The sequence below is a fragment of the Rissa tridactyla genome, chromosome Z (genome assembly GCF_028500815.1).
Source record: "Rissa tridactyla isolate bRisTri1 chromosome Z, bRisTri1.patW.cur.20221130, whole genome shotgun sequence".
Taxonomy (NCBI): Eukaryota; Metazoa; Chordata; class Aves; order Charadriiformes; family Laridae; genus Rissa; species Rissa tridactyla.
In genome coordinates, this window is record NC_071497.1 from 69,870,221 (window position 1) to 69,882,814 (window position 12,594).

Consider the following 12,594-nt stretch of genomic DNA (forward strand, 5'->3'; position numbering starts at 1 on the left):
CCGGGCCGGGACAGCGGGGCTCCGCTCGCCCTTTGTCCCGGGGCGGGGATCGCCGTCCCGCCGCGTCCTCCCCCGGCAGCCGTCCCCCCGGGCCCGCCCGGCTCTCTCTCCCCGCCGCCGGCCGCCTTCCGCTGGCCTCCGCGCCCTTCCGCCCCCGCGGCGGCTGCGCCCCGGCCCGACACCGCGGGCGGGCGCCGGGGAGCGGTGTTCCGTCCCCGGGCAGGGACACCGAGCAGCCCACCCCCGTTGCCTGCCCGCCCCTGCCCCATCGACGGGGACGCGAGCCCGCGGGAACGGTGGAAGAGGAGGAAGGCGTTTGTAGACCCTCTCCGGCCACCGGGGGTCTCTGCCGCGCCCCTGTCGCCGCCGTCTCCGGCAGAGCCATCTCCCGAAGCTGAGGACTGCGGGAGGGGGCTCGGGATGTCGGTACAGCGCCAGGCGGCCGGCACTGATCCCGTATAGGGGACAGCCCTAGCACAACTCGGAAAGAATGGTCAGGTCTGCAAAACCAAGCATTTTTCATCAAAGTGCAAAGCGGAAAACAAAACAAAACAAAACAAAACAACCAAAAAAACCCACCCCAAACGGGTGTGAATGTAGTAGGAACAGTTTTGATAAAAAAAATGGAAAGAATATGCACAAAATTCATTTTTTACATATTTAGCCGTCTGTAAACAGCTCCCATGGATTATTCATTATGGAGCTCAGTTGTTTTAGTGTTTTTTCATTAAGCAAGTCTGTATTAATCATGTATTGTTGAGTTCAAACACTGGACAAACACAAATCATTATTTTCTTATTTGTTGTTAAGTGGAAATAGCTAAAAAAGTGAGGATAAAAATATTCTGTATGTATTCCTGTGTAGATAAGATTTTGCATCTGAAGGAAGGACCAGAAGGGAAATAACAAAGAAAAGCAGGTAGTGTTTAAAGAGAACAAAAATCCATCACGTGATAGGACTCTGTCTCTAAGAAAATAATTTATCTTTGAAGGGATGTTTCCAGATGACTTTTCGGTGCTGTTCACTAAATTCTGTTCTACCACAGCAAGACCTTTCCAAGGCAGGACACAGAACGTGTCACTGTAGTCAGACATACAGTGTAATATGGTAAGACACTGTCATTCTGTTAAGTTACGCCAGCTTGGTCAACGAGTGACGCTTTTCTAGAGGGCTTTTTTTTTGCTATTCAGGATAGGACGTCAGCAGCCATGTTTGCTGCCTTCCCCTTAATCATAGTTAGAAGATGTAATCAGAACTTGATTTATTCTGGTCGGGTGTTGGTCCTGAACCTTGTAGGAAAAGGTCTCTGTTATCCCTCCCGCATGGACTGGGAAGGAGGGAGGTTATTAGACAGTTACAGGATATTTATGCTGACAATTCTGCTCACAGCTTATTTTGACCACAGGGCTCTTCTCAGTGTCATGTCAATTAACACAATTCTTGGCTGCCTTTTCAAGCCTCAGACTATTTTTCATAGGCTTGGTAACAGTGAATTGAAAAGTCATCCACAAAGAAACACCACTGTTTTCAAGAAAACTAATATGGGTGGTATCTGGTTTCGCAGCATCAATGGACTAGAACAAGAAGTCTGGAAATACGGTTGGTTATTTATCCCATTTATTGTTATCTATTGTAAGGGGCTCTTGAATTTCTAGATTCTTGGCCAATTTGGCCCTTGATTTACCTGATGGCTCTAGTACTGTTACAGCAGGAACGGCTGATTTCAGTGCAGAAAAGCTAGATTGTATATTGAGGTCATTCTATTGATTAAAATACCAAAAATGGAAATGTTGGAAAATCAAGGTGAATCTTTGGAATTGATCCCTAAATTTTTAAAGATTGACAAGATGCTGACATCCAGGTAGGATTATTGTGTTATTGCAACAGTATCTGTATGCGTGCTGTAATCTCTATAATGATGGACATTATACCACCCTCTTGAAGAAACTTTCTGAAGAGCTTTACAAGTAATTCCATGAACGATAGGACAGCTGGTCTTGGAAGTAATGGTCGTGGCTCAAGGGAATTCAATGTATGTCTTTCCAATTGCTTTTTCAACCTTAAAAAGTGTCCCATGTCAATTTCTAGTTTTGTCTCAAGTTCAGTTCAGCTCAGATAGATTAACTGACCTGATTACCCCAATTAAGTAAAAAAGAAACACAAGTAACTTTTGTGTTTGCATTCCTGAGAACCTGAAAACATTTATGGAGGTGTAAATGAGGTAAAATGAAATTTAAATCCGTAGAGCTACATGATTATAAAATTCATGTGAGAAAATTGGCTCAAAATGTAATGGGGACAATTATCTGAAGAGAAACAACACAGTGAATGTGTTGCAATAATGTGTGATGGAGAAAGTTGCTGAGGAAATGCATAGGTCATACAATTTCTGCTTGTAGATGGGTTCTGCCTCCTTTAGCCTAAGCGATATTTTTTTCATTTTATGCCAGGAAAAAAACACACTTTCCATGTATTAGTAAAGCTGTTAGATATGCTTCAGTAAGCATCAGGACACCCTATTCTGTCCCAAAGTATCTTCTTTATGTATTTTTCTAAACATGTTCCTGTTACATATAAACAAATATTAGAAGTCTTAAAAAAAATAATAGTAGGCACACTTGCCATTATAGGGAATATACAGAATTCAGGGCAATGTGACATGGCATCTCTCCCATACTTCTGATATGGGAGAACATTCAAAAGGGCAGAGATAAGGAAAAGAATCCAAACCCCTCCAAAACACCAAATTTCTATCAACCCTCCAAAACAATAACAAAAACCTGTCTCCACTTTTACATGCTCCAGACGAAACTGTAGCACAAAACAAACTAAACCTCTGCTTTTCTCCAATTTCAAGGACTATTTGTCCGTCACTGATACAGCAAAGCTCGCTGATGTCTGTAGACAGTGAGCTCTGGGAGGTGGAACGTTTAAAGGATCAATACCATTCCACGCTTGCAGCATAAAACACAATGCTACCCTTCCAGTAAGATGCTTCAAAATGACACAATCATTTCTAAATGACACTGTGGCATTAAAGTCTGAAAACATAGGCACTAAGTTGTGGGAGATGTAGGAGCAATGCTTAGCTGTCCCCACCACCAAAGAAGTGACACAAAGCATAAAGAAAAGCTTTAAGTTTCACTAGAACTCTATTGTTAGCAGTTGCAATCTAATATTCAATGCAATATTCAAGTAAATACACTGAGTTTATAGTTCATTTCCTGTAAGCCTGTTCCAGTTTCAGACAGATAACAAATTGGCTGTCCTTTACGGCATTGCTCTCAGTTGTCCATCCAAGTAGTCATTGCCACTCTGTGTAGCCACAATCCTTAGCCAGAGCAGTCCATATTAGAATACAAAGCCACTCAAATCATGGTGAAATTATAAATAGATTGTCTTCTTTGGGTCATCACTGTAAATCTGTGATGATTTTGATTAAAAAAAAACCACTAGCATGGTGGACCTATCATGATTTAAGTGTGGATTTCACGGTGAATAAAGCATCTTAACTGATTTTTGGAGTGTATTAGCACTGGTCCATTGGTAAAAAGCCTTTGTTTTTTAAAAAAGAATGACAGTTAAAATGGAATTAATCGCATGATTTAAAATACTGCGTAATTCTTAATAAAATATTTAAATATTTTTGCATGATAAAATCTTAAGTAATGACTTAGATTACAACATGGAACAATAGCTCAAACTATCACCTGTCCAATCCTCCATAAGTTTTTAAAAATCATTTCAAGCCATCTCATCTAGCCTAGGGGATGAAAAAACCTTCAGCTAACATATTTTAACATTACATATTTTATTTGCTTTTTGGGGTTGGTTTTTTTTTTGATAGCAATGGAGGGGTAAAAAAAAAGCATTGACGTGATATACCAGAGGACCAAGGCTTACTTTTTCAATTCAGTGCTGAAATTTCCAAAGCAATTGTATTTTATTTTTTTTTAAATATATGTTAAACAGCAGCAATAGTCACTGCAAACAAAACAAAAGGATGCACAGGCGCTACACACAGATGTGTGGACTGCTATGACAGTGACCTCTAACTTTCCATCAAAGACCAAGTACTCATCCTTCCAGATGTCACTGAGGCCCACAGTAGCTCAGGCTATGGCTGCTGGCATGATAAATGCTCCTAGTCATGTCAATAAATCATGCAGTCAGAGTCCCAAATGACACCACAATTTATTGCAACTCTTAGCATTACACTTTCTAATGATGATTTTGACTTATTCTTGTTTTGCCTCCTTTGCTAATATCATGTCATCTCATCTTTCGGTCTCTGCCTGTTAGCCTCATTTCTCATATTCCGTTTTCCTTTCCTCACTAACTCTTACACCACTAAGGCCTTTTTTTTTTTTCCCCTAGTGCATCTTATTATTCCCTCTTTTGAACTCTTACTTCTGTCTATGCCATCCATTCAGTTTCCCTATTCCACCTCACTCGTGGCAGCTCACTTCACGAGCAGCTCAAGGAAGAGGGCTATAACACAATGGGAGAAATCAGAGTTTTGCAGGGGAGGCAAGCAGGAATATTTCTAAACCTTTTATCCATGACTTTCTGATGTCAGTCACAGACAAATCCAGAAGGGGGAACCCTGTGTTTCCTGCCAGCTCCTGAAGCAAGTTGCCTCTTGCCAGCTTCCTCGTTATTTCCATGAAACGTGGACATTTCTGGCTGCACACTGGCATTGCTCAGTAAGGCAAATAACAGGGGTGTCCACCTCTATTACTCTGAAGCCCAGTAGCTAGAATATTTCTCTAGAAGTTGAGAGCTGTGAGTGTATACTCATAGGCTAACATTAAGTTCACGCTTATTGTCTCCACAACTATCTCTTATCAGAGTTACACCCTAAGGTCAAGCAGTGATCAGTGCTGAAGGTACAACCATCCTGCCTGAGCATAACAAATGGCTTTCCAGTCAGTCTGAGGCACCTATCTCAGGGGTGCAGATAAGCGCCTAAGCCCAGGCAATAGGCAGAATTTCAGCTCCGTTCCATTCCTTACTTGGCCGTGGGCTGTGCTCCCTTTACAACTATTCTAAATCCCCTTCCCGAGAGCTTTACTGATCCCATTCACTGCGCAGGGAACCTAGATGGCTTAGCTATGCTTATGGAATACCTGCATTTACGGCCTGCGGACAACACGTAAGCGCTGCTTCTCCCAATTCACATTTAGTCCCAGACAATAATGTTTAGTGAATGGCTCCAGGGTACGCAGACTGTTTCTGAAATCTGTAGTATTACTGATATCATTTACTGCAGCTGAACTTATTACCTGGCAAATTTCTCAGTTGCTGAGCACATACATGGTTAAAAAGCCTTAAAAAAACCCTCCTCTGTTGCCTATATCCAGATTGCAATTTCTTAATTGCAAATAGTCATGCCAGAAAGTACTCACTGTAAAATACTTACCTGCTAAAAATATTCCATTTAGTCCATTTTCTGCAACAGTAAATATGATTCACCATGTCACCATCTGTTATCAGGTACCGATGCTTTCCTGCTGTAACAAGCTCCATTGCAGCCAACCTGTGCCTGATCTTAACTAAGAATTTGTAACCCCAAATTAAAAGGAATTGTCAAGTACTCCTAGTTTAGCTGACATTGATAGGGTGGGAAGCACTCAGCACCTTACAAGATTAGCCCTTAGAAACTGAGGACTAATTCCATTGGTAGACCACGTCTCATTCTGCAAGCTGTGGGGTACTGTTTTGATCTCTGACCAAACTTTAAATGAGAGGCTGAAAAAGAGGGAAAATTAGCACATACAGGGTTTCACGCTGCTGCAACTACGCTGCTTCCTGTACCCAAGCAAACCCATTTAGTGTTTGCTCAGCTATTGCTGCACAACCAACTGTGTTTAACCTCACCTATGTAATTAGACTTGGGTGCCTGCATTTGTTCCCTTCAGAAGACTGGAACCGGGGGTTAATGCAATGTTCAGTCAGCCGCTTTAAACAAAGGCACTCTTTAATCTTAAGGAACTAAACATAAAAGAAAGTGACATTTACAATAATTAATGAGCGTTTGCAACTGTCTCATTTAACTCTTACCAAAAGCATCCCAAGCTTGCATACAACAGCCTAACTTTCAGACTCCATATGGGTGTCTTCCTTAGTCACTTTCCCACAGTCTCTTGTCCAGTGCCCCTATGGCTAAGAAAAGGATTTTGGCTTTTTACCTGTTTATAGGCCATCTTTTATGTTTGTTTCCTATTGGTAAAACAGTTGTGTAACCTGCAGGAGCCATAGTAGGTTTTTTTTTCTTTATAAATAATAGTTGACATGGTATTTAACATTAAACTCTTACAAGGGAGCACATTGTGTGGGGTTTTGCTTATTTCTTCAGCTGCTACGAAACACAGCCAAACGTGTCCAGTATTCATCCCATTGACCATTTATTTTGGTAGTTACCCAGATAATTTGATGCAAGCCATGTTCATGATTACTACAAGTCATCCCATTCCCTGGTTTCCTTGTTATCTTAACACTGAAGTACACTGTGAGCCAAAGGTATCCAGAATGCAGAAGTAACTTTTAACTAAATAACCCATAATCTAAACTAGTAAAAATCTGCGGTCACTGCTATGACCCAAACAGACTGGAACAATTCAAAAAATGTTAGGCAAAAAGTCTGTGTAGTTATAAACCAAAACCACCAAAGTATTTGGAGAAATAAATCCACTCCCTTTCATGTATTTGCTGCACTGTGTACAAAATCATGCTTACCACGTATCAAGTAAATGTCTTTCCTTTTAAAACCCTGTGCTAACCTCAGAAGGCTTTTCAGTAGATGACCAGCTTCAGAGGTCCAGTGGTGAGACTGCTGGATGCCTACAAAATAGGAAATGGGTAAAACATAAGCAGTGTCAATGAAACAAAATCTGACACCCCTCAAGGACATATGTATCAAATGCAAAAAAAAAGTGTGCAATATTTACAACAAAAAGATCCGTTCGAGGTTAATCTACAGTCTGGCGAGGGGAAGGCAAGGGAGAAAGGGGAGGAAGAAGGTAGGGAAATTAATAAAAAAAGTTTAGAAATAACTGGGAGAAAAGGAGTAAGATTGCTTTTACTTGGAAGAGAAAAAAATTTAAGTACTTCACTTGATCTTCTTTTTAAAGGAGATCATGTCAGTATTCTTTCTTCTTATTAAAAAAAATGTCCATGGGTATTAACGATTAATAATGAAGACATTGATTTTGCAAATCACATCTAAGCTTTCAGTATGACTAGTCCCAGTGATGTGAACAAGACAAGGTATGAATTAAAATGAAATTATTAATTAGTTTTTTAACACAGGTCTTAGTTGTGACACATCCATACTTTGATTTTAAAACCCTTAAGTTTGTATGCAGCATAGGCATTTTCTGTAAGCCTAGTGAAGCTTTGCCTATTCCAGTAATATTATTTCTATATATTTCTAATATTATTTAAATTAATATTAAAAGCAAGTTTCCTTAAATACAATATATTCTTGAAAAGAATACCAAAATAATTCACTGTCATTGTTGAAAATATTCATAAATGCCTTTGTGAGGAAGGAGGTTGGTATATGTCCATTAATGAAGCAATACCTATATTGTATGGGTTTGAGCACTCACAGTGCTATCTAGCTTCTCAATTCCTTCTCTGGTACATAAAACTTGCGATATGACCAAGGTTCTATTCTGAAAGTAAAACAAAAATATCCTCTTGTTGGCAATTCCTCTGCCTTAGCCCTGCGGGGTGCCATATTACTTCAAAATCACAAAATTAATGAGGTAAAACATGCAAAAAAAAAAAGTTTCTGGATTAGGTGTGTTTTTGAGATCTTCTGTGTGACCTTTTTCTCTTCCCTCTTCTTCCTCAATGCTGCTTTGATTTTTCTCTGAAATGAGATTTCGGCTGCCAGCAGTGAAGTAACCCATTTCACAAATCCTGTTGGAGCCCCATCTGTTTCAGTTGAACTTTGTATTTATTTTGTCCCATCTAACACCCATAAGCACTAATTAAATACATCGAAAGATGTAGATGAGCGGTCTTGTGACTGATAAGGTTGTTTTACAAGGCTTACAGCGTGTTTATACTAAAACTTGTGTGGTATGAGACCAATTTCTTCTAACATTCACAACATAAAGTATATACTTGTGTAAACTAACACAATTATACAACTATCCTTGCTCTGTGGGAATAGTATAGAAAAACAGCCACAATTGAATCTAGGCCATTGTTACTGATTTCTAGATGTAAAGTTCAGTTATTTTATATCTTTATATAGCATTTTACATTTTATGCTTTCCTTTTTTTCTTTCAAAATGGTGAAAACCATGAGGCTAACATGTACATTTTTCAAAATATTTCAAGGCTGAAAAGAAATTTCCTGTAAAAAAAATAATCAGTTGATAATGTTTCAGCAAACTTTTCTTTATACGTTTGCCATGCCCCGAAATAAATTATTAATATGTCCATCATTGTCTTTAAGCCATTTCAGTTTTACTGAGGTGCTCTATGAGGTTTTGCTGTGCAGAACAGTTATAAAATGTTACATAAGGAGATTTGTCTTAGTTCTTGTGTCTTGGTGATTTTTTTGTACAGCTACAGACGGTTGTATACTATAAACCCTATTTTAATTTTCTTATTAAATTAATTTTTCATCTTCCTACATAATTATCTAAATTCTGTAAACTGCACAGATATAGCTCTTGGCACAATATTTCATACTGACAAGAGAATGCTAAAAGAGAAATACAGCTGGATAGACTCCTAAAATACTCAGCGCTGATTTATGCATTTCAGTAAGCTCAGTCACAAGAGCAGAGCTGGGTAAATAGTAGGAAAAATTATTCATGGAGACATTTACAAATCCCTTACAATTTGGCTATAGTCCCACCCCTTATATTTTCTTGTTTTAAAAAATATTCAGCAGGATTTTTTTATTGGATGATGTCAATATGCAGCCATGATAATTCTGGTAACAGTATCAGTATTTACGTTTGAGCCAGAAAATTATTTTTGACTGTCAAGATAGACCCAATATTGTGTAACACAAGTCCAATGCATATCATACAGTATTGTAAATTATTCAAAATATTAGAGTGAGCACTTTTCAAGCAATACAGTACTTGATAGATGTTCACATAAAGGTGTTTAAATAATGAAGAAATGATAAATGCGGTCATAACAATGGCAGGGCAAAGGGCTTCAGCATTCTAAGGTCCTTTCAACCGGGACTTCTGCTGTTGAATCAAAGAAAAAGGAAAATCATATCTGGTTTCTATCAAGCTAAACTTATTTTTGTCATCTCTTTTTGTGATTGAAATAGAGCATAGAGAAGTTCTGATCCATTTAACACAAAATTGATCTTTTCAGCCTGAAACAAAAAGTTTCATTTTGGGACGCTCATTTGAGGAAAAACCAGAAGTCATAAGACTGCACTATGAAGAAACATCCTTTTATTCTGTAGCTTACAAGTCCTGAGGAGACCTCATGTTGATGTCTCACATCTTGGCCTCCCGACATTTATTGAAGTATCTTATAGAAGGTCAAACAGCTTCAACAAGAGCACTCCACCCTAGAGATTTCCCCCAGCTCCTAGCTAGAATACTTGGCAGAAGCCAGGTTTGGGTTTGGTCTTGCCTCGATAGGAACAGAGAAGTAATGAACGTTCAGCTCCATTGTTTGAACAGTCACTCATGAGAATTCCAGGCCCTTGCTCAATGTACTTTTGGTTTAGACAAAGAGAAACAGCTTTACAAGTGCAGAGCAAGAGCACTTGTCTGAGAGCTGAGTATTTATGGCACTCTTTTAGAGAAGCATAAGATCCGTCTCCCAAAGAGGAAGGAACTGAGTTCAACTTTCCCATATCTGGAGTGAATGCACTATCCACATTACTCAATGAAGGAGGAGATTATTTTCTGCTGGGGAAAAAAAAAAATCTATCCATAAAATTAACCGGAATAAATAATTCAAGATTTCCCTTAGAGGGCATTTTTGTTACTTCATAAAAAGAACAATTGTTCATATATCACTCTGATACTTTCCTAAGGAGGAATAAGGAATAAGTATGAGAAATGTTTAATATAGTATAGTTTGAGCACCTCTGGAGTTTGGAAATCCTTAAATCTGAGAAAAATATTTGATTGACATTGTCATTAGTGTTCTCCAGGGTCATGTTTCTCAAATGGTCAAAATATGATCAATTAAGTGGCTGTAAAATAGAAGATTTTTAAGCATACAAACAAACAGGGGAAAAATACAAAAGGGGATAAAGAGATAAAAAAAAACACAACAAACAACTCAGATGAAACTTTAAATAGGAATTTATATTTGAATGTAAACAACAGCCACTGCAATATATTGTACAAGGTAGTTCCTTCATTACCCTCCTCTTTCCTCCACTGAAAATGATGAAATTTCACAGATTAAATTCAAGCTTCCACAGTCCACTTACCTTCTGCCTTTGGCTGTTTTTTTCAAGCCCCTTTGCTTGACCAGCATTGGAGCTTGTGCAAACCCACATTGAGCTGGTGCGGGGAATGAAACCAAAAATCGGGTATAAATAAAAAGCAATTTTCAACAAGATCAGCTCTTGAAGTGGCTTATTTAAAAATGTTAAGTGACCTGCTGATTCAAAAGAGGGGACAGCACCACAGCTAATCCCATTGATAGGTTGTAGCTATTCTGAGAAGTTTCCCAAGTCCAAATCTGATCTCACATACCCTGATTATAGTCAAGTAGTCTACTTACCCCTTGCACAAGAACAGAAATCATATAGTCTAAAATGTAAACCTTCTACTAAAGTATGGAATATGTCACTTCACATCAGGGGTGCGAAAAAATGCCAGTTGAGCTGTACTGCATGAAACACTTGATGTGAGAAGGACACAATAACTCATCACAAAGTGGAGTTTTAGAAAACAGAAGGCCAAATAACATGATGCAGTTATCTCAGTTACTTCTTTACCACAGAGGTGACAAGGATAGCTCGGACCTGGAGAGGGGGACACTGCCAAGTGGTAAGGACACAAAATAACCAGGAAGGAATGCTCACCGTGATAACGTAAACTGCAGTCTCAAAACCATTTTCCAGATAGTCTAGGAACAGATTTGTGGGTCCCAGTTTATGAGGGCACAGAGCCACAAGTCAAGTAACTGCCTCTTCACAGCCTGGAATAACAAATGTCATCATTCTACCTAAACAGACACCAGCATTTTTGATGAGGTGAGCCTCCCCACTGCGTGATCCATAGAAGCAACCCTTGTTAAGACCATCCCTCACTTCTGTCCTCCTACCCAGGGAGGAGTGGTGATACTATCCAATAAATTATTTTAAACACCACTGTGTAGGAATATAATTCAGAAAATATATTGCAGGAAAAAAAAAGGCATAGTTACTCTCCACATAAGCAGTTGATCACAACTTCAGAAACTAATTTCCTTTATTAGCATATGGCCCATTAAATTCGTTCACATTTTAAAATTATGTATTGTCCTATGGCCATATTACATTTTAAGGAAGTGATGTAGCATTTCTAATTCTTCAGGAAGAAATGAGTGTGGAGACCTATATACTTGTATTCATTCTTTGTCCGTTGCGGTATTCAGCTTTAGTTTTTAGTCAGTTTACCCAGGTTATCCTGAAATATTTTGTACTGGTAAAAACAGTGTATTGGAATCAAATTTTTCCCAGTCACTTCAAAGAATAAAGCATTTTATGTGGCCTTTTGCAGGTTTCTTTAAATATTCTGTGCGTTTACTTTCTGATACACATCCGGAAATCACTGGGAAAAAAGGAGTAAGTTTATGCTTTCATAGCTTCATACTACAAAATGTAAAAGGGATTTGAACTGATAGGATTTGCTAAATCCTACCTTCATATCTAATTATCTCTGAGATTATAGCAAATAATAGACATCCAAATGAGAAAGTAATTGTGCAAGTGTGTACCACAGCCCTACAACTGTGTATAATCAGAACTATTAAGTTAGGCATCCGAGGCCTTGTATATTCAATTTTTTTGAAAGCTAAAAATTGGCTTTTGGCTGTACGGATTCTTTGGGTTTTAGGACAGCTCATTTTATCGGTGCAATTTTGTTTTCTTTGGGCTTTTCTGGGAGATGGGTGGGATTAAGGGCTTTGAGAAATGGGAGGGGGTTTAACACAAAGGAAATATGGTAGGCGGGCAACCAAAGTGGATAGCTTAGTTTTCATTTAAAAGTTGCCTCCCATCATACTTCTTTTTTTCTTTCCTAAGCAACCATGCTTTTATATATTTCTTCCAAGAAACGCTCCCCTTGGCTCCTCATCAGTGTGCTGATCACTGCTACAGGTAATAGCACATGACAAAAATTATTCGAACACTGAGAGCTGGGGCATAGCTAATTGTGGAGATGAGGCACCTGTATGTGGCCTCAGCTGCTCTCTCAATAGCTGGAGGCAAGCAGTCTGTCCTACTAAAGTGCATGCGTATGTTCTGAAACCCATTTTCACTGTCTGACTAGTTGCAGATGTCTTGAGGTAAGCAGAGCCTCCTCCTCTGCTGTGGGCTGGAGGCGTCCCCAGACTAGCTGCTTGTTTCTGCCTTCGACTACCTTCAGTTTCTTA